At 37.8% G+C, this 23866-nt stretch overlaps 1 pseudogene; it reads left to right on the top strand.

The window, feature by feature from the left end:
• The first annotated feature begins 225 nt into the window (after window positions 1-225).
• LOC124102889 (spindle and kinetochore-associated protein 2-like) overlaps window positions 226-23866 on the top strand; it is a 48052-nt pseudogene continuing 24411 nt past the window's right edge.

Here is a 23866-nt window from a genome sequence, read left to right as displayed (position 1 = left end):
CTTTCCCTCTTGTAAGTTGTTCTTGTTGGATATTTTGGTCATAGCAACAAAAGCTGACACAAACAATAAGAAATATGTCTGATTTCACATGAGAGACAATGAAAGGTAGCCAAAAATGGAATGACATCTTTAAAGAGCTAAAAGAAACAACATGTTCCTCTATAATTTATACAAAATTAAAGATAGATTCTAAATAGAATTGTAGGGATTCAACATGGAGGTTGAACTGATGTTGGTAACCTTGAACTGATGTTCCAGAAAGCTGACTCTGATCTGGATTACATTGAGTATAGACTGGAATATAAAATCAAGACTAATGATCCTGATTCCTCAAGCCAGAAAATATCAGTTACAGTCTTAAAGAAATTGTCAGCTACCGCAGTCTGGCTGGGCACAATTCAGGAGCCACTTGTCAAAAGAAACGAACTTTATTTTTAGAACACACACACCAAACCACCCAGCTCCTCAGGAAAAACCTTCAGAGCCCAACTGCCACCACCGGCTTCCCACAAGCCTCTCAACCTCCCCCACTCCTCCTGCTCTTGAGGCTGACAGGCTGGGTCGCCTGGGCAAAGCCAAAAAAAGTCCCCCAATGAGCAGCTCCCTGGTCTGAAAGGGCGGGGAAACAGCCCAATGAGCATCACCGCAGAGGAGCCAATCAGTTGGCAGCTAGAAGTTTGCTGGGGCCGCTGTGAGCCAATCATCAGCTGGCAGCTGGAAGTTTGCTGGCAGCTGGAAGTTTTTGCTGGCAGCTGGAAGTTTGCTGGGGCCCCTTCGGCTATGGCTCTCAACAGTCAGCATTAAAGTCTCACTATCAAACTTTATACGCATATTTTAAGCCAGTTGGTTTGGGCAGAAAAAGATTACAAGCCACATTTATGCTACTTTGAATGAGACTGTGACCACAATAAGAAGACTACAAAGGTAAACAGACCTGGATCTGTCACCACTCATTGAAAAACAGAAAACTATGACAGAGAAAGTAAAATCTCACATGCTAGACTTACCAAGAAATGGAGTAGCAAAAGGGAACTTTAATGAAGAAATCAGGGTTGCAGTTGATCTAGAGGTGGTAAAGAAGAAGGAGGTTTGGCTTAGTGAAAGGATAGTGATATCTTTGATGTCTTTAATATGTGTGGAAAATGAAAATATAACGACAGATATTATTTGTATAAAATTTAGCCAAAAGAATGGAATGGGAAAAAGGGATTTAAATATACATAATGCAAATTTATATACACACACATATATATACAGATTATATATATATATATATATATATATATATATATATATATATATATATACACACACACACACACACACACACCAGCACTTACTTTTATAATTTTCCTAAGGAAGTCCTTTAACACTGTTTTAGACCTGTTTTCTGTTTGTATAGTTGGGATAATATACATGCTCTGGTCTATCATAAAAGAATGTTTCTGTACATTTTAGTCTGTCAATGTGTGAATAATCATGCTTTAGAAATTAAAAAATAGGGAAAATATTTGTATTATTAAAACATATAGGTGTATAAATTCATTTTGGGAAATTTTTATTGCAGATGTGAATCATTATTGATGAGATCATTAATATATTATGTGTACTCTCTCACAAAATCTAGCTAATGTAATAAGCTGGCTTTCTTGTGATAGGCTGGCTTTTATTTATTTGTTCCTTATTCTTTCTGCATCCAAATGTTGAGCAACATGAGCTTGTCTTCAGATGCTGTTTTATTTCAATTGCCCCTTTGTTCTCTTTCAGCCTATATTCGTAATTGTTTTTTCTCTTTACAACTCCAGGGATTGAACCCAGGGCCTTGCACATCCTAGGCAAGTGCTCTACCACTACATCCCTAGCTACATTGCTAGCCCTGTAATTGTTCATTCTATACAAAAGAAAGCCAGGTGAAGTTGTGCATGCCTATAATTCTAACTGCTCAGGAGGCTGAGACAGGAGGATTCCAAGTTCAAGGCCAGCCTGGGCAACACAGCAAGACCTTTTCTATAAATAAATAAATAGATCGATAGATAAATAGATAAATAAATAGATGTATATGAGATCTACATTGGAGCACATGTCTGCTACTAGTAAATTTTGTATGTGTGAGCCCATTTCCCTACTTATTTTTAAATAACTACGGGCAATAAGGTAATTGTCCAAAATAGGGACAGGGCTGGAAAAGTAGCTCAGTGGTAGAATGCTTGCCTAGCATGTTCAAGGACCTGGATTCAATCAGCAACACTGAAAATTTTTAAAAAATAAAAAACCCAAAATATGGTCAAACAAAGAAAAATGTGGGACGTAGTCCAGTGGTAGAGCATGTGCCTAAGCACATGTGTGAGGCTCACAGTTCAATCTTCAATATTTAAAAAAAAGGAAAAGGAAAAGAAAATAAAGAATTATAGAGCTATTTATAACAGAAGTACACACACATCTGACAAATCTTTATAAGATTATTGAATAATCAATAAACAATTATTGTCATTGTTCTTAGAAATGCTGAAGCTATACACAGTTGGGGAGAGGAGAAGCATGTACAGCAGTTTTGTAGTTAAGATTGGGCTGAACATAAGTACAGTAGTTCTCCTCTTTAATCTGTAATTTGTGGTTTTAGGTACCTGTGGTCAATTGCAATCCAAAAATAGCAATTTCATAAATAAACAATTCTTAAATTTTAAATTTTAAAATAAATAAATAGAATTAGAGGTATTTTTATACCATACAAAAATAAATAACAAATACAATTTAGATCCCTCCCAAGAAAAACAGAATTTTTCTCTAATGGAACTATACAGCAATAAATACTAAAAGAAATTCTGTAACTTTGCCAAGAGATTATATTGAATAAATGCTGAATTCTACAGAAAGGAATAAAAAAAAGACACAAGAAGAAATAAATGCTTGAGTAGTTGTGAAAGATTGTTTTCTAAATTCTTTACAGGATTATTGCCTGTTTAAAACAAAAATAATAATGATATACAATGGGTTTATAGCAAATGTAGAAATAAAATAATCAGCAACAAAAACACAGAAGGGCTGGGGATGTGGCTCAAGCGGTAGCACGCTCCCCTGGCATGCACGGGGCACTGGGTTCAATCCTAAGCATTACATAAAAATAAGATAAAGATGTTGTGTCCACCGAAAACTAAAAATAAATATTTTTAAAAATTCTCTCTTTCTCTCTCTTAACAAAAAACACACAGAAGAAGGAAGGATATAATAATATTGAGTATGGTTCATACATTATTCATGAAGTGGTATGATATTATGTGAAGACAGATGACATTAAATTAGCACATTATATTCTTTAGAGCAACTTCTAAAACTATTTTTTAAGGTTGTATGGCTAAAAAGTCAATGGAAATATAAAACAGGATTCTGAAAAAACACTCCAATCACTCAGAAAGAAGTAGGTAAGAGAAACAAAGAATAGAATGGGAATAACCGAAACAAATAAAATGATAAAAAACACAACTATCCATGCATGTCAATGCCTACCTTAAATGTAAGTGAACAAAATATTTCAATAAAAAGGTAAGGGTTTTCTGATTCTATTTTTTAAATTAATACCTAACTACACATTTAAAATAAGAAAAATATGAAGACTCAAATAGGTTGAAAGTAAAAGGATCCAAAGATATAGCATACAAATAATAAGCATAAGAAATCTATCTATATTAATATCAGACAAAGCATACTTCAAGCTAAAGTATATACCTCAGCATAAGGAAACTTGAAAATTATAAAACAACCCATTTATTAAGAACACATAAGAATCATAAGTGAATATTCATCCAATAGAAGACTTTAAAAATGAATGAAGCAACAACTTCAAAAGGGAAAATAGATAAATTCACATTCATTGTTCAAAACTCTACTCTCTCCCCCCAAAATCAATAGTATATAAAAAATAAAAAGTTTAGAAAACATATAGAATATTTGGATAATGCTATCAATCCATTTGACCTAACTGAAATATATAAAGGATTATACCCAATAACAGAGATATATTCATTATTTTCAAGTACATAAAGAGCATACACCAAACAGACAATGTTATCCCTCAAAATAGGTCCCAACCATTTTCAAAGACCCAAATAATTTAAACTATGTTATCTGGCCATGGTAGCACAAAGTTAGAAATCATATGAGAAAGAAAGAAAAAAAAAAGAAATGAGTCATACAGTAAATATTGCAGAAAATTTCTCAATTGATTTTATGAGGCCAGAATAATTCTGAAAGAAAAATCTGACAAACCATTACAAGAAAGAAAAAATAAAGGTTAATAATCTTCATGAATTAATAATTCTTTTGAAAACTGAGCCAGCAATGTTTTTTTTTTTTTTAAACTACATCATGATCAAGTAAGGTATATCTGAGAAATCCAACCTTGGTCTGACATTCAAAAAATAAATAAATACTCATCTGCTTCTGACTACAATGGATTTATCCTCCTATTATATCAAGCAAAAAAAAGACAAATATATATATAAAACAATGGTTTGAAAGTCATCAGACATCAAGCAATGAAGAACGGAGAATGGTGGAAATGGAGGAAAATAAGGTAAGCCTTAGGATCAGACTAGATTATTAAGGTTCTAAGAGTTTACAATGAGAGGGACTCCAGACAGAGACCAAAAGACTCCCTGAATTGTGGAGACAGAACTGAGGATTCAGTGACATCAAGACAGCAAGAGCTTGCTACAGAATTCCAGAGAGGAGAGAGCTACACAGAAAGAAAACCTAAGAATCTATAATAGATCCCTCCTGCATAGTACTAATCGGCACAGACATGAGAAACTACCCCAGGACAGGGAAAATTTTACTTTGTGGTAATAATATCTGGTACTTACACAGTGCTGTTAATAATAAGTACAATTAGCTATGAATATAGAATAAAGGAAAAAATAAATAATTATTTTAAATAAATGATAGAAAAGTCTTTGACAAAGTCCAATGCCTATTCAAAATTTAAAATTTTCAGCAAACAAGATGGAAAAATGAACTCCCTCAATCTGAAAGAGAATCCTATGAAAAATCTACAATTAAAATCATAATTAATGGTGAAAGATAAAAAATTTTCCCACCCCAATAACTAAAACTATATATCATCACTTTTATTCTACATTGTGTTAAAGGTCCAAACCAGCCAAGCATGGTGAAGCCTATAGTTCAAGGCCAGCCTTAGCATCTTAGAGAGACCCTGTCTCAAAATAAAAAAGGCTGTGGATGTAGTTCAGTGGTAAAGTGCTTGCCTAGGATTCGAAAGCTGTAAGTTCAATCCCCAGTATCACAAAGGGACAAAAAAAAGTCCAAGCCAGTGTAACAGAAAAGAAAAATAACTAAAAGACATCAACATGGAAAGAAAGAAATAAAACTCTTTTTTCCTCCCACAGGCAACATGATCATTGTATAGATAAACTTTGGAAACTCCCCGCGTCCTATCATACAAACCCTACTAGAATAACTGAATTTCATAAAGTACAGGACATAAACAAAATCAGCTATATTTCATATATTAGCCACAAAAACGTTATTTTATTGAAAAATAAAAATTAGAATGGAGTATCATATACACTAGCTTTTAAATAAGGCAAAAATACCTAAGGACAATTGTAAAAATTATGTAAGACCCACTACACTGAAAGTATAAAAATTAAAGATTTGAATAAAAGAGAGATGTAACATGCATATGGGATTTAAAATTTCCAACATTATTGTCGTCTGTTCTCCCCAAACTGGTCTATATATCTAATGCAAACCCCTTTAAAATCCCAGCAGTCTTTTTGGAAGAAATTGAAAATTTGGTTCTAAAATTGATATGTAAAGTATCTATTTTATATCAAGTGGTATTTTAAAAGATGAAGTTGGGATTCTAGGGAAGATGGCGGCGAGGGGAGTGCATTACCCCCGTGTGCTGCTTCACTGTGTGGGAGTATGACAAGTCAGGACGGCTAAAGGATATCTTGTTAGGAATTTCCAGCAATAGTGGGGTGCGCCGGAACCTGGAGGAAGGATTTCCATCGCATGAGGATCGGCTACGGGGACTCAAACGCGAGAGGTTTGTCGCACGGAGGGTAACACTGCTTATTCAGCAAATCGCCCCGCGGCTAGAGTCTGCAAGGCGCGCTGGGATAGAGACGCAGGGTTACAGCGCTGCAGTTTCTGCCAGACGCGCAAGCACCGCACTCAGGGCTGAATTCTGGGTTCGAGACGGGGGAAGGAAGCGGTCCATCTCGGTTCTCCACACCGGTCAGACCACAGAGGAGGCCAGCAGCCACCATGTTGGTAAACTGACGTCACCACACCTGTTTTTGACTGACCGCAGCTCATTCAGCCATAGAACAGGTAATTTCAGGCTGCAATTCGCCTGCGGCTTGCAGACAGATTGCTAGGGTTCAGCGCCTGGGGGCTTCTTAAAATCTGATCTTATCGGAGTGAACACGGAGCGCGGGGCGGCCGAGTTCCGGCTCCCGGAACCGTCCCGGAACCGCCCTGGCTCAGGGCTGCGGAGCCTGCGGAGGCTGCTTCTTGGACCCTGCTACTATCAGAGCAAACACCAAGCACCAAGAAGGCGAATTCCAGCTCCCGGAACTGAGCCCGCGGGGACTGCTTCTTGGAGCTTACACTTATAGGAGCTTACACCGAGCACAGAGCGGCCGAGTTCCGGCTCCCGGAACCGTCCCGGAACCGCCCTGGCTCAGGGCTGCGGAGCCTGCGGAGGCTGCTTCTTGGACCCTGCTACTATCAGAGCATACACCAAGCACTAAGCGGCCGAATTCCGGCTCCCGGAACTGAGCCCGCGGGGGCTGCTTCTTGGAGCTTACACTTATAGGAGCTTACACCGAGCACGGAGCGGCCGAGTTCCGGCTCCCGGAACTTCCCTGGACCGGGGCTAGGAGCCCGCGGAAACTGTGTCTCGGTCCGGGTCCTGCTGAGGGCAGGTCAGGACTCACCCATTGCTTGGGTTGCCCGGCAAGGGGAACGAAATGCTGCCATTCGCATAGGATACCAACATGGCAGAGATCTGATGTCAGCAGAAAGCGGTGGAGGAGAGATCTTCATCAATACCAGCGGTGACATAAGCAGTTGGTCTCCTGGTAAGGGGGGTGAGGCTCAGTAACCCGAGTCTCCTCAATTTGTCCTCGAGCCAGAGGGAAGGAGCCGGGCCGCCGCCAGCCCCCGGAGCAGGCCCAGCGGCTCGCCGGCGTGGTGACCGCGTGACCCCAATTGGAGAGGGGGCGGAGCGGAGCCGCCACCCACACCCGCCAGGTGGGCAGACCCACGACCCAGTAGTACATGGGCGTGGTAGGAGGGGCAGGGCAGAGCCGCCCTTCGCGCTTGCAAGGTAAACAGACCTGTGACAGCCTGGCGGGTCAGGCCCAGTGGCCTGCCAGTGTGGTACACACGTCACCCCAACTCGAGTAGGGGCAGAGCAGATCCTTATCCCACGCCCGGATCAGGCCCTGCCGGTGTGGTGGTCACGTGACCCCAATTGGAGTGGGGGTGGAGCGGAACCGCCACCCGTGCCCGCAGGGTGAGCAGACCAGTGATCAACCTGCAGATCAGGCCCAGGGGTCCGCAGGCGTGGTAGGAGGGGCAGGGCAGATCCGCCGCCCGCGCCTTCAAGGTAGGCAGACCTACAACAGACCGGCGGATCAGGCCCAGGAGCCTGCCAGCGTGGTACAAACACCACCCTAATTGGAGTAGTGACAGAGCAGAGTCGCCTCCCTTGCCAGGAACAGACCCAGCGTCCTGCAGGCGGGGTAGTCACGACACCCCAATTGGAGTAGGGGCAAAGCAGAGCCTCCACCCGTGCCCGAAAGGTGGGCAGATCTGCGACCGACCAGCGGGACAGGCCCAGTGGCCTGCTGGTACGACAGACACGTCACCCCAATTGGAGTAGGGGCAGAACAGAGCCGCCACCAGCTCCCAGAACAGGCCCAGTGACCTGCCGGCGTGGTAGCCACGACACCCCAATTGGAATAAGGAGAGAGCAGAGCCGCCGCCCGCACCTGCAGGAAAGATACGCAAGCAGTATGAAAAGACAAGGAAAGAAAGGACCACAAGCAATGCAGGTCAACGCAACTTTAGAAGAGGTAACAGCTGCAGCAGATGGAATGTCAGATAAAGAATTCAGGATATACATGCTTCAGATGATCTGGAGTATCAAGGAAGACATTAAACAGCAAAATCAGACAATGAAAGATCACTTCGACAACGAATTACGCAAACAAATCCAGGAAGCAAAGGATCAACTATACAGGGAGATAGAGGTTATAAAAAACAAGCAATCAGAAATCCTAGAAATGCAGGAAGCAATAAACCAACTTAAAAACTCAATGGAGAATACTACCAACAGAGTAGAACACTTAGAAGATAGAACATCAGACAATGAAGACAAAGTATTTCAACTGGAAAAGAACATAGACAGCTCAGCAAGACTGTTAAGAAACCATGAGCAGAACATCCAAGAAATATGGGATAACATTAAGAGACCAAACTTAAGAGTCATTGGGATACAGGAAGGTACAGAGCTCCAAACCAAAGGAATGAGCAGTCTATTCAATGAAATAATACAAGAAAACTTCCCAGACTTGAAGAATGAGACAGAATCCCAAATCCTAGAAGCCTACAGGACGCCGAATGTGCAAAATCATAAGAGATCCACACCTAGACACATTATAATGAAGATGCCCAACATACAGAATAAGGAGAGAATTTTAAAAGCTACAAGAGAAAGGAAGCAGATTACATTTAGGGGCAAGCCAATCAGGATAACAGCTGATCTTTCAACACAGACTCTGAAAGCTAGAAGATCCTGGAATAACATATTTCAAACACTGAAAGAAAATGGGTTCCAACCAAGAATTGTGTATCCAGCGAAATTAAGCTTCAGGATGGAGAATGAAATTAAAACCTTCCACGATAAACAAAAGTTTAAAGAATTCGCAGCTAGAAAACCATCTCTTCAAAACATCCTAGCCAAAGTATTACAGGAAGAGGAAATGGAAAATAACAATGAAAACCAACAGTGGGAGGTAGGACAGTAAAGGGGGGGGAAACAATCAAAGAGGAAAACAAACAATGTTTAGTAACAGAAATAAACAAATATGGCTGGAAGAACAACCCATATCTCAATAATAACCCTAAATGTTAATGGCTTAAACTCACCAATTAAGAGACACAGGCTAGTAGAATGGATCACAAAACAAGACCCAACAATATGCTGCCTACAGGAGACGCATTTGATAGGAAAAGACATACATAGGCTGAAGGTGAAAGGTTGGGAAAAATCATATCACTCATATGGACTTCGGAAACAAGCAGGCGTGTCCATACTCATATCAAATAAAATAGATTTCAAGCCAAAGTTAATCAAAAGAGATAAAGAGGGACACTACATACTGCTTAAGGGAACCATACACCAACAAGACATAACAATCATAAATATTTATGCCCCAAACAATGGTGCAGCTATGTTCGTCAAACAAACTCTTCTCAAGTTCAAGAGTCTAATAGACCACCACACCATAATCATGGGAGACTTCAACACACCTCTCTCGCCACTGGACAGATCTTCCAAACAAAAGTTGAATAAGGAAACTATAGAACTCAATAACACTATTAATAACCTAGACCTAATTGACATATATAGAGTATACCACCCAACATCAAGCAGTTACACTTTTTTCTCAGCAGCACATGGATCCTTCTCAAAAATAGATCATATATTATGTCACAGGGCAACTCTTAGACAATATAAAGGAGTAGAGATATTACCATGCATCTTATCTGATCATAATGGAATGAAACTGAAAATCAACGATAAAAGAAGGAAGGAAAAAGCATACATCAATTGGAGAATGAACAATAGGTTACTGAATGATCAATGGGTTATAGAAGACATCAAGGAGGAAATTAAAAAATTCTTAGAGATAAATGAAAACACAGACACAACATATCGGAATCTATGGGACACACTGAAAGCAGTTCTAAGAGGAAAATTCATTGCTTGGAGTTCATTCCTTAAAAAAAGAAAAAACCAACAAATAAATGATCTCATACTTCATCTCAAAATCCTTGAAAAAGAAGAGCAAAACAACAGCAAAAGAAGTAGAAGGCAAGAAATAATGAAAATCAGAGCTGAAATTAATGAAATCGAAACAAAAGAAACAATTGAAAAAATTGACAAAACTAAAAGTTGGTTCTTTGAAAAAATAAACAAAATCGACAGACCCTTAGCGATGCTAGTGAAGAGAAGAAGAGAGAGAACTCAAATTACTAGCATACGGGATGAAAAAGGCAATATCACAACAGACACTTCAGAAATACAGAAGATAATCAAAAACTATTTTGAATCCTTATACTCCAATAAATTAGAAGATAGTGAAGGCATAGATAAATTTCTTAAGTCATATGATCTGCCCAGATTGAGTCAGGAGGATATAGAAAACCTAAACAGACCAATATCAATTGAGGAGATAGAAGAAACCATAAAAAGACTACCAACTAAGAAAAGCCCAGGTCCCGATGGGTATACAGCAGAATTTTACAAAACCTTTAAAGAAGAACTAATACCAATACTTTTCAAGCTACTTCAGGAAATAGAAAAGGAGGGAGAACTTCCAAATTCATTCTATGAGGCCAACATCACCCTGATACCTAAACCAGACAAAGACACTTCAAAGAAAGAAAACTACAGACCAATATCTCTAATGAACCTAGATGCAAAAATCCTCAATAAAATTCTGGCGAATCGGATACAAAAACATATCAAAAAAATTGTACACCATGATCAAGTAGGATTCATCCCTGGGATGCAAGGCTGGTTCAATATACGGAAATCAATAAATGTTATTCACCACATCAATAGACTTAAAAATAAGAACCATATGATCATCTCGATAGATGCGGAAAAAGCATTTGACAAAGTACAGCATCCCTTTATGTTCAAAACTCTAGAAAAACTAGGGATAACAGGAACATACCTCAATATTGTAAAAGCAATCTATGCTAAGCCTCAGGCTAGCATTATTCTGAATGGAGAAAAACTGAAGGCATTCCCTCTAAAATCTGGAACAAGACAGGGATGCCCTCTCTCTCCACTTCTCTTCAACATAGTTCTCGAAACACTGGCCAGAGCAATTAGACAGACGAAAGAAATTAAAGGCATAAAAATAGGAAAAGAAGAAATTAAATTATCACTATTTGCAGATGATATGATTCTATATCTAGCAGACCCAAAAGGCTCTACAAAGAAACTATTAGAGCTAATAAATGAATTCAGCAAAGTGGCAGGATTTAAAATCAACACGCATAAATCAAAGGCATTCCTGTATATCAGCGACAAATCCTCTGAAATGGAAATGAGGACAACCACTCCATTCAAAATATCTTCAAAAAAAATAAAATACTTGGGAATCAACCTAACAAAAGAGGTGAAAGACTTATACAATGAAAACTACAGAACCCTAAAGAGAGAAATAGAAGAAGATCTTAGAAGATGGAAAAATATACCCTGTTCATGGATAGGCAGAACTAACATCATCAAAATGGCGATATTACCAAAAGTTCTCTATAGGTTTAATGCAATGCCAATCAAAATCCCAATGGCATTTCTTGTAGAAATAGAGAAAGCAATCATGAAATTCATATGGAAAAATAAAAGACCCAGAATAGCAAAAACAATGCTAAGCAGGAAGTGTGAATCAGGCGGTATAGCGATACCAGACTTCAAACTATACTACAGAGCAATAGTAACAAAAACAGCATGGTACTGGTACCAAAACAGGCGTGTGGACCAATGGTACAGAATAGAGGACACAGAAACCAATCCACAAAACTACAACTATCTTATATTTGATAAAGGGGCTAAAAGCATGCAATGGAGGAAGGATAGCATCTTCAACAAATGGTGCTGGGAAAACTGGAAATCCATATGCAACAAAATGAAACTGAATCCCTTTCTCTCGCCATGCACAAAAGTGAATTCAAAATGGATCAAGGAACTTGATATCAAATCAGAGACGCGCCGTCTGATAGAAGAAAAAGTTGGCTACGATCTACAGTCGGTGGGGTCGGGCTCCAAATTCCTCAATAGGACACCCATAGCACAAAAGTTAATAACTAGAATCAACAAATGGGACTTACTCAAACTAAGAAGTTTTTTCTCAGCAAAAGAAACAATAAGAGAGGTAAATAGGGAGCCTACATCCTGGGAACAAATCTTTACTCCTCACACTTCAGATAGAGCCCTAATATCCAGAGTATACAAAGAACTCAAAAAATTAGACAATAAGAGAACAAACAACCCAATCAACAAATGGGCCAAGGACCTGAACAGACATTTCACAGAGGAGGACATACAGTCAATCAACAAGTACATGAAAAAATGCTCAACATCTCTAGCTGTCAGAGAAATGCAAATCAAAACCACCCTAAGATACCATCTCACTCCAGTAAGATTGGCAGCCATTAGGAAGTCAAACAACAACAAGTGCTGGCGAGGATGTGGGGAAAAGGGTACACTTGTACATTGCTGGTGGGACTGCAGATTGGTGCAGCCAATTTGGAAAGCAGTATGGAGATTTCTTGGAAAGCTGGGAATGGAGCCACCATTTGACCCAGCTATTCCCCTTCTTGGTCTATTCCCTAAAGACCTAAAAAGAGCATGCTACAGGGACACTGCTACATCGATGTTCATAGCAGCACAGTTCACAATAGCAAGACTGTGGAACCAACCTAGATGCCCTTCAATAGACGAATGGATAAAAAAAATGTGGCATTTATACACAATGGAGTATTACTCTGCATTAAAAAATGACAAAATCATAGAATTTACAGGGAAATGGATGGCATTAGAGCAGATTATGCTAAGTGAAGCTAGCCAATCCCTAAAAAACAAATGCCAAATGTCTTCTTTGATATAAGGAAAGTAACTAAGAACAGAGTAGGGACGAAGAACAGGAGAAGAAGATTAACATTAAACAGGGATGAGAGGTGGGAGGGGAAGGGAGAGAGAAGGTAAATTGCACGGTAATGGAAGGAGACCCTCAGGGTTATACAGTGGAGGGGGTAGAGAGAGAGGAGGGGAGGGGAGGGGAGAGGTGGGGAGGGGGGAGGGTGGATGATGGGAAAGGCAGCGGAGCACAACAGACACTAGTATGGCAATTTGTAAATCAATGGATGTGTAACTGATGTGAATCTGCAATCTGTGTATGGGGTGAAGGTGGGAGTTCATAACCCACTAGAATCAAAGTGTGGAATATGATATGTCAAGAAATTTGTAATGTTTTGAACAACCCACAATAAAAAATTAAAAAAAAAAAAGATGAAGTTGGAGGACTAACAATATTTGCTAAAGCTATAAAGACAATATAGTAGTGGCTTAAGGATAAAATGGACAAATAGAATAGTCTGATACATACCCACACATTTATGGTCAATTAATTATCAACTAAAGTGTTATATAAATGTATCAGGAAAAGAGAATCTTCCAAATGGCAATGAAAAAAATTGGGTATCTAAGTGGGGGAAAAATAAACAACTTCTACCTCACTACATAATAAAAATTAATATGAAAATGAATCATATACCTCAACATAAATGCTGGAACCATAAAGTTTCTAGAAGAAAATATAAGCAATTCTTTCCAAATCTTAGGCTTTGTAAAGATTTCATAGAGAAGAGATACAAAAGCACTAATTATAAACCATAAAAAGAAAACTTTGTCTTTATACTATAGTAACAAAAACAGCATGGTATTGGCATTGAAACAGGCATGAAGACCAAAGAAATACAATAAAAGACACAAAGACAAATCCATACAGATACAGTCATTTAATACTTGTCAAAGGTGCCAAAAACATATGTTAGAGAAAAGACAGACTTTTTAACAAATGGTGCTAGGAAAACTGAATATCCATGTGTAGAAGAATAAACTAGATCCTTATCTTTCAACCTGCACAAAATTCAACTCAGAGCAAGTGAAAGACCTAGGAATTAGACCAGAAACACTAAAACTTCTAGAAGAAACATGACAATTTGTGTTGTGTTGACAACACTCCAACATATTATTACAGGCACTAACTTCCTAATAAGGCTGCTAAAGCTCAAGAAATAAAACCGAGAATCAGTAAGTGGGATACCAGCAAATTTAAAATATTCTGCACAGCAAAGGAAACAAGAAAGAGTATGAGGAGAGAGCTTACAGAATGGGAGAAAATATTTGCCAGGTACTCTTCCAACAGGGAATTATTCAGAAAATATAAAGAACTCAAAAAACTTAACATAAAGAAATAATCCAATCAATAAATGGGCAAATGATCTAAAAAGACATTTTCCAAAAGAAGAAATACAAATGCCCAACAAGTATATGTGAAAATTTTCAACATCCTTACCAATCAGGGAAATGCAAATAAAGCTCCATTGAAATTTCATCTCACTCTAGTTAGAATGGCAATTATCGAGAATACAAATAATAAAAAACAACTCTGTTAAAGATGTAGTGTTCAGTTATAGTACACTTAAACTTTGTTGGTGGGGGTGCAAATTAGTACAACCACTTTGGCAAGCAGCATGGAGATTCCTCAAAGGTCTAGCAATGGAACCATCACATGACACAGCTATCCCACTCCTCATTAGTTATCCAAAAGAACTAAAATCAGAATATTAGTGATACATAAATACTAATATTTACAGCAGTGAAATTCACAATAGCCAAGCTATGATACCAGCCGAGGTGTCCATCATCAGACCAATGGATAGAGAAAATTTGGTATATAAAGAAAATGAAACTGGGGCTGGAGTTGTGGCTGAGTGGTACAGCACTTGCCTAGAATGTATTAGGTACTGGGTTTGATCCTCAGCATCACATATAAATAAATGAATAAAACAAAGGTCAATCAACATCTAAAAAAAAAAAAAAAGAAAATATGTCATTTGCTGGTAAATGGATGAAACTGGAGAACATCATGGTAAGTGAAATAAGCCAAACTCTGAAAGTCAGGGTTTAATGTTTTCTCTCATATGCAGAAGCAAAAGGGGTCGGGGAGGATCTCACAAAAATAGAAAAAAAAACAATAGAAAGAAATTGAGAGGGAGGCAGATAGAGAGGGTACAGGGAAGTATTAGGGAATGAAATCTACCAAATTATTCTATATCCGTGTACAAATACAACACAATGAATGCTGTTTATACATATATACACATATACATATGTATATATACATATATACACGTGTGTGTGTGTATGTGTGTGTATACACCTTTGGGAGAATCACAGATGTTAATTAGAGCTAGAAATATTCTTCAGTCTACTTTGCATTTTACAGATAATACATCTGAAACCCAAACCCAAATACACACACACACATACACACACACACGTGTGTATGTAATATATATATATATATATATATATATATATAAAATACATATGTATATATAATGCACTAAATAATAATAGAAGGGAGCTCAGTAGAATAGAGCAAGTAGATTGGAGGAGAGAGAAGGAGAGGAAAAAGAAAGGCACCAGGGAAGTAGATTGAGCAAATTATGTTATATGCATGTATGAATATGCATAATGAACCCCACTGTTATGTATAATTATAATGCACCAATAAAAATTTGAAAAATGAAGCAACTTGCTTTTTAAATTATATTAAAATTATACAAAGTTCATTTTCCTTCTCCAGTACTGTTAGTTCTTTGTAAATAATTGGTGGTAGTGTCAATATTGTGTGGTATTCTGATGGTGGTGGTGGTTGCAGTAGTAATAAGAGAGGTCTAGGAAGGAGTAACAATAGAATACTAGTAGAGGAGGAGAAAAAAGGAAGAAAAAAAAGAAAAGGAGGAAGAACAAAAGAATCTAGTTATTCCTCAACTAAAGAACAAATATAGTAATTCTAATTTCTCATCATTACAAGCAATGCTACAACAAACAACTTTATACAATTCTCCTGTGCACACAACCGGATGTATCTTTGGAGGAGAAAAGTAGATGATCAAAAAGTTTGCCCTTGGAAGTGTTCATACCTAATTAGGGTCTATGAAAAAATAGACATTATTTTAAAAAGACAAGATATACCTTCCTGAATACCACTGTAACTGATCCCCTTCTTAAAGTACAATAAATTTCTGCTGTGGTTTCAAAAATACTCATATTTTAGTAAGAGACATGCAAATAATCACATAATGATGGAATAAGAATTATAGCTAAGTATACAATCTTACGTAGGAATAAATAGTAGGAAGTTGTCTAATAAAGTCAAGGGAGGTACACAAAGGGGGAAAAATGTATTTGCTGAATCTTGAAGAATTTGTAATCTGCCAAACTGAAAAACAGAAAGATAGAGGGAAGTCTTAGAAGAGAGAAGGAGAAAAACACATCATCAAAAAATAAAAAATGTGGTTGCAACTCTCTCTTCAGATGCCAAACAGATCTAGGTTCCCCATTAGCTTTGGGGAAATCACAGATGTTAATCATAGCTGAAAATATTCTTCAGTCCCTTTTGCATGTTACAGATAAAGCATCTAAAGCCCAAGCCCAGAATGAGTTTTCCAAAAGCAAAAGCGTATTAATTAAACACTCAATAATGGTATTCAAATCCATATACTCTTAGACCATCATTTTTCTATAGCAATGAGCTACCTTCATGAAGCAACAAGGATGATTCTAAAAAATGCTATCCATAAGGTTCATACAGACTATTTTCAAACAATATAAAAGATAATTTTTATCTCCCTAGCCCTATAAAATTCTGAAGTCTTGGTTTCAAATATGTTTTTATGTTAAATATGACTCTGTTAATCTAAGTTTAAAAACTGTGACCAATGTGTAGAATAACTCCAGATTTACCAGGATATTATCAATAATAAAAAATTGATAAATTATTTCTGAAAAAATGTACATATTAAACATACACTATATATATATAATAGACTACATTAGGCACTCTGGGGCATGATAGAGCACATAAGACATTGCAATTTAGCACAAGACCTACTCTAGTTCATTTACATTATTACTGGTTTAACTCACTTTCTATGCGATCTTGGCCAAATGATCAAGCCTTTTAAAGCTTTGATTTCTTTTTCTTTAAACTGATACAATAATAATACACAGTTGCTGGTTGTAGTGAATAGTAACTGAAATGAATTAAACAGTATATTGCTTGATAATTATCAGGGGTCATCAGTAAGAACTGGTTTACATCATTCTAATCAGGATTTTTATCATACTAATCTTGGCAGGTGACCGAGATCAAGATCTTCACTAGATTGTCCAGAAAAAAAGGAGTCTGAGTCAAGGATTAAGTGCTGATGCTTTCTTTGGGATCTAGAAACCAGGCCAGTGAAAAGTAGAAAAAAGAAAAATGAGGCAAGGAAGACTGTAAATAAGTGCAAAATGCTGTGTTACACTGCTGGGCACTGCTTCCCAGTGAACCATAAAAAGACACAGCAGTTTGTCAGGGTTTTTTAGCCACCCACCCCTTCCCTCATGACCTGCGGGAGAGATGGGGAAAGCACGCCCCCGACCAGGGAGAACTGTCAAAGCAGGATCTCGTTTAATGAGAAAACATACACAGCTAATATAATGTACTGGAACCAATCAGGGTGAAGGTCAGCAGGGTGGGGAGAATTTACATTTACACCCATCCTATGGCAGTAATGAGGGCAGAAGAGTTCCGAGCCTATCCTAGAGGTGGTCCGATTCTTCATCACAACCCATGGCAATGCCTTCTGGCTAATCGCTAGGTGCTCTCTTAGCCTCATGTGGCCCCAGGACTGGGAAGCGGGTAGCAGCCAGCAAGTTAAGTTTCCTCTTTTCTGATGCAACATGTCCCACGTTACATCATGCCCTACAGCAGTTCACTCAGCAGCAACATCTGTGTGGTCATACAGAACTTCTTTACATTTTTAATTCTATGACTGGAATCATCCATGAGGAGTAAGAAGGTAAGAGGAGTATCTGCTCTCTCTCTCTCCCAACTTCAGTTTCTCATTGATCAAAGATTGTTCCATGAATATATTGTCATACTTCTGAGTTGAATCACCTAGCTTTTCTGGCAGCTACTTTAGGTACCAGATTAGATCTGGGCACAAAAGTTCATGTCTGTAATCCTAGCAACTCAGGAGGCTGAAGCAAGAGGATCACAAGTTTGATGACAGCCTAGGCAACTTAACAAGACCCTGTCCCTGAGTTCAATCCCCAGTACCACAAAAATAAAAAAAAGAACAAAAAAAACTACCTTACACCATATTCAGCACTTGTGGGATTTCATTTGAGTCTAAAAAAAGTGATGGGAAGAATAATAAATTCTTTTTTGTAGCCAGCAAATCTAACTACATTGCAGTAACCACACAGTGACAGCAGGCATCACTTTTAAACCACTGACATCAAGACCTGGGAAACCAACATGCTGAGGGAATCTGAGGAAGGACATAAGATCTGGGTTAGATAAACTCTATTTCTCACATATCAACAGCCTGTAAAAAGATATTTCAAATAAAGTTGTTTAGGTCAAGTTTTGCTGCAATCATAATGAATAACAAAGAATCCACCAGCTCTCAGAAGTTAAAAACAAGGACATTTATTTTCTCCTCACAGTTCTACATGTCAGCAGTGAACTGACTGGGCTCAATTAGGCTCAGCTCAACTTGTTCAAGTAGGTTCCTTGTATCTCTGATTCTGGGCAAAAGGAACTATGGCTAACTGCAGCATGTTCTTCTCATGGCAGATGGCAGGAATATAACAGAGGCCAATGAAAACCTGTCATACCTCCTAAAGCTCTGGTTCAGAGTAAGCATACTGTCAATTCTGTGAAAGACAGCAGCAACTCAGAAAACTCAAGTTTAGAGCCACATTCTTCTTCTAAAATGCCTAGTAGGTCCCCCATCATAACCAACCCCCATTTTTGATATGTTCGCATTACTCAAGATAGTCTTTATTTATTAACAACTAAAATAGTATGGGTATTTCTTTCAACTAAGTTGGTTTTTATAATCACATTCTGAATCCTTTTAGGTATCTATTCTTCTAGGTCATCTTCCTTGTATTGAATTTTGATTATTGAACACAACTTGAATTTTACTCCATTAACAACACCATTTGTTCCTATTAACACTCCCAGAGACAAAGAACATCTAGAGAAATATAGAACTCCCAAATAGTATGCATTCGTGAACTGGAAGTAAAAGTTCCTAAGTAATAGGGTTCTGGATACAAGAATAGTCTCTCGCTGTTCCCTAGCCTTCTTCCAAGCCCCATGTGTTTGCTTCTTTAACATGCTAAACTATTTTTTTAACTATTGCCAACATTGCAAAGTCAAAATAGCTGTGGAGGAACAAGCTGTTCTGCCTCATGTCTCATCAACATTCCTTGCTCAGTGTATCAAAACACAGAGAGCATACAGAGCAAATGCAACAACTCCTCAGAAAGTTCCCTTTTGGAGATTTTCTTCCTAGAGAACCATCTACAACTGCCCACTTGAAACATCAGAAGAAAGTTGGGTCTCCTACCTAAATCCAAATGAAGTCACAGCAAAAAAGTATAGATGTATAATGTCATTTGCCACTTGAAAAATAAAAATTGATTATGTTGTCTGCATGAACTAGTGACAAAATTAAAACTTACAATTTATAAGAACCAATTTAAAATTACTAGGGAAACTTACATCCTAAATTCATTGGGGGTAAAAATAAGTTAGATCCACTCTAAATCTCCTTAGTTAGTTGGGAATAATTTTTATTTCAAACAGTAAATTTATTGCAAGTGGCCCTATGTCAAGTATATAAGATGAATCCACCAAAAGAAAGCTGAGAGAAAAGATTGATAAGATGACCAAAGCCATTTCCCTTCAGATCACAGTTCAGTTAATCAAATCTGATTTTTAAGATAAAAAAAATCATTAGGAGATTGAGTAACCCACTTATCTTCATTTGAACACATATATAAGTGAATAAGCCACTTAATAGTCTCTGTTATTAATGATCTTGTAAATAAATTAGTATCTATCCCAATAAAAGTTTCTATTTGCATAGTTAAAACAAATATTTCATTTAATACATAAACAGGTCACAATTAGTCTTAGGCTAATAACTGAATTAATATTTAATAATTAATTATTACTACTATTGTAACTTAAGAGATGAATAACTATAACAATGGCCAGCAAGAACATTTGCTAGAGAAGAGTAGTGATTTTTTAGCATAACTCTGGCAAGAAGTTGCTGCCTTTCCAACAAAAGCCAAGATGATCTAAACCACCATCCCTGTCTACCACTGCTCCTACCTCCCTGCAAGGAAGTCATTCCCAAGTATTCTTTTCAAGGGGCTATATTAGAAAACTATGCATAGATATATGGGAAGATAACCACTACTTTGCGTTCCAGCAAAGTGGTAAGAACAGATAAGAAACTATTGTAAGAATAATACAGCATGAAATATAATACTTTAAGTCTACAATAAGAGCAACTGCAGATAGAGAAATGATAATTCTGTGGGCACAGGTCACTGCTGAAACAAAATGGCCAATTTGGAGTGAATTATGAGCATTGTAATTTACTACAGAACTTAAAAGAGAATGGTACAGAGCCAGGGCAGCAAAAAAGAGGTTGTGACAAGATAGACCTAAATTTGTTCACATTCTCTTCTTTCTTTAAAATGTTTCATTTATATTTTAGTAATGAAGTATTGGGAATCACCACTAAATACCTCAAACCAAGTATAATGAATGTTTTTTGAAGTTTGCTGTTTAAGTCATTATGTAAAGAATTTTTCTATTAATTAGAGCAAAAGGCTGAGCTGTGATTATAAAGAGACCAACCATAACCAAAACCAACCAACCAAACAACAACAACAACAACAACAAAAAACAGTTTGTGTCACTTCTCAGTTTTAAGGTGAATAATCCAATATGGTGGGGACATTCTGCTACATACTACCCCTTGAAGTACCAGATTCCCTTCATCCTACTGTCCTATCCTCTCAGGCATCATTGTCATCTACATGATTAAGCTGGATCACCAGAGATTCCACATAGAGGAAAAGGGAAAGCATGAAAAAGAGTGTGTTACTATGACAAATTGCAGAGATAATCAGCTTATAAAGAGAAAAAGTTTATTGCTCACACTCTTAGAGATATCAGTCCATAATTGGTTGGTCCATTGCTGTGGGAACATAGCAGCACATATGGCAGGAGCACAGTAAAACTGCTTATCTCATATCCAGGAAGTCAAAGAGAAAGAGGAAGAGACTCAGGTCCCATAATCCCTTCAAGAACTCATTCTCAATGACCTAAAGACCTTCCACTAGGTTTCACCTCCTAAAGACTCCACCACCTCCCAATAGCACTACATGAACCTTTGGTAGACACTTAGTATACACACTACAGCAGAGGCAAACCCACTGTCTTCAGGACTGGAATCAGAGTTTGGATACTTCAATTCTCCTTCAGTTCTATTAATGAAATGTAATCACACTCACCCAAGTGCTAGAAGTCTGGGAAATATGGTCCAGACTCATTTTTAAGTCATTATCTTCAGGCTGAATCTTAAAGACTGCAATACCCCCAAACAGGTTTGGGGGGTTCAAAAGCAGAAGAGATTTGCAACTCATTGTCCTTGGAAAGTGCTGGAAGTGTCAATAATCCAGATAAAAAACAGTTTCAGAATATATCTTCATAAACCACATTATGGTATGGAAATAGCAGTATAGTTCCTAGTCACTAAAGAGTGGCCTGGAAATAATGGAGAAAAAGGAAATCCAGAAGAGGTCATAGAAACGGGAGCAAAGGTCATCTTTGCATCAACCAGCAAGGAGCACTGATGGCAGACCAAGTGAGGGACAGCTCAGGGAAGCTTGTAGTTATGTGTAGCCTTGTGATGTTAAGGATCTGACATCCTGATCCTAACATCACATCTTGCTGCTACTTATTAACACACCCCCAGAGACAAAGAAAGCATTTCTCAAACTGCATGAGCTTAATTTTCTGCCATTCCAACTCAAAAGGGAGTTTTGTATTGGTTTTCTTGGGCTATCATAACAAATTCCCATAAACTGGGTATCTTAACTGAAATTTATTCTCTCATAGTTCTGGAGGCTAGAAGTCTGAAATTAAGATGCTGGCAGGGCCCTGCTTCTCTGAAGTCTCTAGGGAAGAAACTTTCCTGGCCTCTTCTAACTTCAGTGGTTTCCAGCAATCCTCTGTGTTCCTTGACTTGTAGATGCATCCCTCCAATTGCTGCCTCCATCTTCATTTGGCTGTCACCCCTGTGTAATGTAATCACATTTCCCATTTCTTATTAGGGTCTGCCCAAATCCAATATGACTTCATCTGAACTTGATTAAACTGCAAAGACCTTATTTTCAAATAAAGTCATAGTCACAGATTCTAGATGATCATGAATTGGGCTGGGGACACTATTTAAACTAGTACAGGCTGTAATCAAAGTTAAGAAAGCTTTAGAAAAATGAAGTTTTATCTTTTTGCTTGCTTAATAGCTTAAAGTATGTACCAATCATAGGAAATCAAGAAAAAACATTACTATAGCAGGAAAACTTGTATATTCCAGATCTTCAAATATAAACCATTTCTCTACTATAGTTCTGAGGAAGAATTAGATTTTTCTTTAAGTTATATTATAATATGTGCTAACCATCTACTGTAAAAAAAATTCACTAACATAAATTTTTTTGCAAAATTTTACTAATTTGATTTAAAATAAAGATAAAATTTATAAAAAAACCTTTCTCCTCACTTGCAAGTAAAAACTTCTGTCTCAATGTGTTTTTCTTCTCTTGAAAAACTGGCCATGTATATCACAATACTAACACTAAGAGAGAGCACTGATGTTTAATTTATAACTATTTTGAGCAAGGCACTAAAAGAGATCAAGAAGAAAAAGACAATTTCACCAACAAAAAAATATGCACCCATGTAACTCAATAGGTAAGCCACAAAATAGGCCCATGCTTACAGCAATACACATTTCCTTCTGCTTATCTGTAACATTAGAACAATTACACAAAATAAAAGAAGATCAACACCACACCAAGTTGACTATGATGTTGGAAATTCTGATGAAAAGAACATAGGGCTCATTATGGTAGTCTACCTGTCTTGTTTACCTATTTTTTCTATTTGCAGAAAAGAAGATACAATTAAAAAAAAACAAAGTTGTCATTTCCCCACCAACAGGTAGACTATCCAGGCTACGCTTGGGTGTGAACTAACATTCCAAGCCACCCTGGGTTAAGAAGCACAGTAAAGCCTAGGCTGTTACACTATCTTCCCACTCTGCACTACTTCCTCTATCAAAGTGTGCATACGAGATATATACTAGCACATGATATACAGAGGGGATGTGTGTGAAGCATGTTCACTCTGCACTAGTTATCAACTGGCCTGAATGTAGTGAGACAGAACATTCATACATATGGTGAGTTACAGGAAAAGGATTTCTTACTTACCAATAGACTTCAACAGACAATAGAAGCCTAAGATTCATAAAAAACTTGAGGCTCAGAAAAGCTGTCCAGGGCAGATAAAATGTCATCTGCATGTACCCCAATTACAGCCCTACTGAGGGACCCTGGAAAGCAGACTGCCTTAGGTTTTATCCCCAGTGACTACATCATATGCTAGGCTAAACTGGTGAAGAAGATCCTTTTTGGAGAGAGGACTGGGCTGTTCCTGCCAGCCCCTCCTTGTCTGAGGAAGTTGCATTCCCTATATATTCTGTTTTTGAGAACTACAAGTGAGAAAGAAGATTGATACAGGACCATCTGGAGAACTGTCACACAATATGTTGGGTCAACAAATATTTTTTAATTTAATATAATATACTACGCCCT

Source organism: Marmota monax, unplaced genomic scaffold (genome assembly GCF_021218885.2).
Source record: "Marmota monax isolate L192 unplaced genomic scaffold, Marmota_monax_Labrador192_F-V1.1 WCK01_AAM20220418_F8-fsc00112, whole genome shotgun sequence".
NCBI classification, from domain to species: Eukaryota; Metazoa; Chordata; class Mammalia; order Rodentia; family Sciuridae; genus Marmota; species Marmota monax.
Note: the sequence above shows the minus strand (reverse complement) of the source record. Positions and strands in the feature narration are given on the sequence as shown.